We start from the raw sequence: 5,654 nt of genomic DNA on the forward strand, positions 1-5,654 counted from the left end.
CTTCCCCGCTGCAACGACTGGCTCGAAGCCAAAGAGTCGATCAACCGCCTCACAGCACAAGAAGACACGGACTGCAGAGGCTGAAGCTAAGAAGAGAAAACATTCTGAAGCCTCTCCTTCTGAACCCATCATCAAGAAGCGCAAGACCAAGAAATCTCGGGCTGCTCCCACAGAGCCCCTGATAGTTGAACCACTCTGCGTCCGCTATCCTGACGCAGATCGTCAGTTGACAGTGCATGAGCCTGCTTACATAGAGGCTCCGCACGCTGAAGACATTCCAGCAGCCAACCCCAATGCTGCTGAAGACATTGGTCCCCAAGACAATGTGCAAGGTGATGCAGCCCTTCCTCAGCTTGAGACAAGCGAACTGATCAGTATGGTCGTCCATTGCGCCAATCACACAAGATGCATCGTGGCAGATCGCCCACAGGAGGAAGATGAGCCAACCCACTGCAACTCCACGGCGCTACATTCCGTAGGCTTCGCAAAGGGACAAGGGCTCAGGCTGCTGACGACATTCCGGCTGCATCAGCCGAAGAGCATGCAGAACATACCACAAGCTCCAACTCCCCCACACCAACAAGAAGCAGTTCTCCAGGAGAACGTGCCTGAGTCTGCAAATGTGGAGGCTGCCACAAACAACGCCGAAGCAAATGTGGAGCCCTCCCAACACAGCTTCAGAGAGAACCGAAGCTACTGCTCCTGAACATTCTGTGCCTGAGTCTGCTGCCGGACCACAATTCAACTATCATATTGCGCACAGGCCCCAGGTCCAGAAGCCGATCCCACGACTGCCAAGGTTCCCAGGTCCTGCATCAGCTCCTGGTTCCTTCAACATCAACGGCTTCAGGGCAGATAACACGTTTTTCGACCGCTCCAAGAACCCTTATTCAAGGGAACGGATTGTATCAGATAGGTTCTGGAGCCATCAACAGCGCAGCTATTATTCATGCATCCTTTACAACCAAGGCCGCATCTTTCCTCACAAGCGCCTTGAGGTTGAAGCTGTTGCTGGTCTGCCTGGTCTGGAAGAAGCACTGGATTGCTTCAAGCAAGTGGGTTTGCTGCCATTTATCACTGATGAAGAGCACTGGAACGAAGAGCTTCTGCTCCAGTTCTATGCCACTGTGCATATCAAAGGCTATAACAGAGATCCGAAGACATGGATTCTGGAGTGGATGACAGGCAATATCCATCATGAAGCCAATGCTTTCGACCTAATTGAGCTTACCGGCCTTCCCACTCCTGGCGAATTCTTTGAAGAAGGGTGCCAACTCCATGCTGAAGCAATTGAGAGCATATTTCAGCGTCCTGAGCCAGATATGAGTCAGATGCTCTCAATGATGAAGCCACTGCCTCCGAATGCACCCTATCCAACTAGGTTCTTCGTTGAAGACTTAGAGTACTTGCCCAGAACAATATATCATATCATAAGGCGGACTCTATGGCCTCAAGGGACACTCTCGATATGCAACGATTGATGGTGCAATGAAGACTCTCATCTTCTGCATTCTTCACGGCAAATGCTTCAATACACAGGATCTCTTCATCCGTCAATTTGCAGCGTCTGCTTCAGAACTGTTTGGATTAAAGTTTTATGCTCCTTGGGTTATGAGGCTGATCAAGCTTCACTCTGCAATCTCCTATCAACCCTCAGCCCGCAATCATAGGATATTTTTGCCAGATGTGGACACATCTGCTGAAGCAATATATCCAGAGCCGGCCAAGCAACCACTAAGTCTTCAGAATGCAGAACACCAGAGCTTCACTCAAAATATTGAAGGTGTTGAAGCTCTCTCCCGAGTGTATCCAATGGCTGGCACCACACGTGCCCCTGCATCAACTGAAGCCACCAACAGCACAGCTGCAAAGAGACCCAAGAAGCGCGCTCGTGCACTCAATGACAGAGAGCTTCTTGTGGCTCTTCACCAAAAGCAAGATAGGCATCACGACTGGCTCAAGAGGCAGATGAGAAGCATCATGCAAGACGTCAATCGCATCAGAAATCTGGCAACCAAGAATGCATTTGTCACACACGAGACCTGTCGCCGCACTTGGAAGGGCCTCACCATGATGTGCCCTGAAGCTGAACTGCATGAGGATGGCTTCACAGAGCACTTCAAATTTGACTCCACGCCTCCAAGAAGAGCGGTGATGCGCAGCACACCATCACTTGAAGAGTCAGAGTTCTCTTCTTCTGCTGCCACCGTGTCTGCCCGGATTATTGAAGAAGAAGACGACGCGACATCATCTCCACCTGCTTCAACGCGCGTCGAATCTGCACCAAGCTCGTCTGCACCGCCGCCAAACAACTCCACCGACCCTGCTGCGCCTGGGAACGCGTAGAAACCTCTATGTCTTCAAACCTTTTTGGTCATCACTGACAAAAGGGGGAGAAGCATATGATGGTTATAGTCTTCAAGCGGGTCACTATGGGCGGGTGCCTTCATATTTTGCTACATTTTGCTTCGTGCTTACAAATCCTTCTTTTTTTGCTACATTTGCTTCATTGAGTTGTAACACTTAGCCTTGATGGTCGTCTGCTACCTGTTGTCATTCCGCATGTGCGATGATAAATTCTGCACTTATCTCTTACTGCAGACGTCCATTTTCCATTATGCATGATATTATCTTCATATACTTTCACATGCATAGTGGATTGTCATCATAAGTTGAAGTGGATCTCCACAAGTACAACCTGCCATGTGCATTTGCATTCAAAAGGCAAATTACTTATATGCACATCTTCAGGGGGAGCCCTTGCAACTTATGAAGACAAATTCCTTTACTATTTCACAAATTATGTTCCCCGTTGAAAACTTCAACTAGTTTGTCATCAATCACCAAAAAGGGGGAGATTGTAAGTGCATCTAGTGTCACCCCTAGTTGGTTTTGGAGTATTGACGACAAACCTAGTTGAGGGACTAATGTGTTTGTGAGAATTGTAGGAAAACACAGGTAGAAGTCCCTCATTGATTCGGTTTTACTACCAGAGATGACCCCTAAAAATGTACGAAGACATTGAAGACAATGGTGGTTTATGAAGATATTCATATTGAAGACAATGACATGAGAAGACTCCCTATGAAGCTTTTGAGACTCGAAGACCTAGATCCTTCATAGTTTTATTTCATTCATGTTGCGTCATAGGAACACCGTACTGTTAAGTGGGGTCGAAGAGAACCAGTCAGAATGACTGAAGTGATGCCTAATTCAAATCCTATGTCTTCGAGCGAAGCCTATGAGAGAAAATCTTGTCCAGAGTCAGACAAGTCAGCTTTACTTGTAGCCCAAGTAAAGTTGCCGTGTGAGTTCGAAATCCGACCGTTGGTACACGTGTCAGTTCCTTAGTGACCCAGGGTCATTTCGGACAGATCAGGTCGGGTTGCCAAGTGGCTATAAATAGTCCACCCCCCACAACCTTAAATGGTTGGCTGCTCAGATTTCAGTGCACGGCTTTTGTCGTTTGAGAGCAACCCACCTCGAAGCCTTTGAAAGAAAAATTCCCAGTGAGGAGAAAAGCCCTAACCACCCAGAGCCAGAGTAAATTGGGCATCACTTAAGTCTTCGTGTCTGTGTGATCTGAAGACTTATTACACTTGAGGACTGTGCATCCTCCAGACGGTTAGGCGTCGCGTTCTGAGCATCCAAGAGAAATTGTGGATTGTCAGTGAACGAAGTTTGTGAAGGTTTGGGAGTCTACCTTGAAGACTTACCAGTGATTGGGCGAGGTCTGTGTGACCTTAGCTCAAGGAGAAAACGGTGAGGACTGGGTGTCTTGGACTAAGTGTCCTTGACTGGGTGTCCGGGACTGTGTGTCCTTTGGTTTAAATACCTAGCCGCTCCAACCAAGACGTACAGTTGTCACAGCAACTGGAACTGGTCCAACAAATCATTGTCTTCAACGTGTCACTGGTTTCATCTTCACTTCCTTTTACTTACAGTTATTCATTGTGAAGCCATTGCATGCTTGCGTTATCTTTTGTCTTCACAACATGAATGTATGATCTGTTTGGCTTCATAACTTCTTCCTACCTGATCCTTATTACACTGAAGCTGGTTGTGATTGCGCTTTCACTCTATTGAATACATGACCATGGCTGGCCTAGTGTAATCTAACTTCCGCTGCATAGTAATAGGCATAATCTTCACTATTTGTCTTCATAACTCTCACGTTTTGAAGACTTTCATAAAAATCGCCTATTCACCCCCCTCTAGTCGATATAACACACTTTCAATTTCAGATCTGAACCTATTATGTTTCATGAATATATGTGAGTTCTTGATCCTATCTTGCAAGTCTATAGTCACCTACTATGTGTTATGATCCGGCAACCCCGAAGTGACAATAATCGGGACCACTCCCGGTGATGACCATAGTTTGAGGAGTTCATGTATTCACCATGTGCTAATGCTTTGTGCCGGTTCTCTATTAAAAGGAGGCCTTTATATCCCTTAGTTTCCAATAGGACCCCGCTGCCACGAGAGGGTAGGACAAAAGATGTCATGCAAGTTCTTTTCCATAAGCACATATGACTATATACGGAATACATGCCTACATTACATTGATGAATTGGAGCTAGTTTTGTGTCACCCTATGTTATGCTGTTACATGATGAACCGCATCCGGCATAATTATCCATCACTAATCCGGTGCCTACGAGTTTTCCATATACTGGTTTACGCTTATTTACTTTCCCACTGCTACTGTTACAATCACTACAAAATACCAAAAATATTACTTTTTCTGTCTTTACTTTTGTTGCCGCTACCACCACTATCATATTACTTTGCTACTAAACACTTTGCTGCAGATACTAAGTTTCCAGGTGTGGTTGAATTGACAACTCAGCTGCTAATACTTGAGAATATTCTTTGGCTCCCCTTGTGCCGAATCAATAAATTTGGGTTGAATACTCTACCCTCGAAAGCTGTTGCGATCCCCTATACTTGTGGGTTATCACTTCAATGTCAAGTGTTGCTTATATCTTTTCCTAAATGGTGTTCTCATATTTCTATGGGAATATTAATCCTTCTTGATCATCAAGTTTGTCATCTCAATTTTCTTCTCAACCGGTGTGCTCCTCTTCAAGTGGATCTGGTCATTTTCAACATTCGCAAGATCAACTCTAAGTATTCTCAACGGTGTTTGTTTCATTCGTCCCAAATTGTCTTTGTTTTTCCCGACCTCCCACCCTTTTTCTTCAAGGACTCGGGTTTCTGAATCAAGTATCCATCTTACGGATGTGAAGTCTCTTCATTTTTTTTCGTCAATGCTCTTATCCGGTGATTCTCAGGAAGATACTAACGGAGCTTCAAGTTCATCATTCTTCGTTCTCTTTTCTTCTCCGGTGGATTCAAGTCAAGCTTTGTCGATCTTATCCTTTTCCTCGTTTCAAATGTTTTCTCATGTCGGTGCACCTCTGAATCATCCACTTCTCGCTATTCAATTGTTCCGGAGTGCTGAAGATATCTCGAAGATTCGTGTTTCCACTCTGCATTTGTTCAAGTTCTTTTGAGGATGTTATCTCATTTAAGCCATTTAATTCAACCGGCTCATTCTCTATTTTAAATCGTTCAAAGGTGTTTCTTTTGAGTGGGCCCTAACCCACATGTCTTTTTCTAGGATCTTACCTGACTCTTCTAATTCTTTC

The sequence above is a fragment of the Triticum urartu genome, chromosome 6 (genome assembly GCF_003073215.2).
Source record: "Triticum urartu cultivar G1812 chromosome 6, Tu2.1, whole genome shotgun sequence".
Classification (NCBI taxonomy): domain Eukaryota; kingdom Viridiplantae; phylum Streptophyta; class Magnoliopsida; order Poales; family Poaceae; genus Triticum; species Triticum urartu.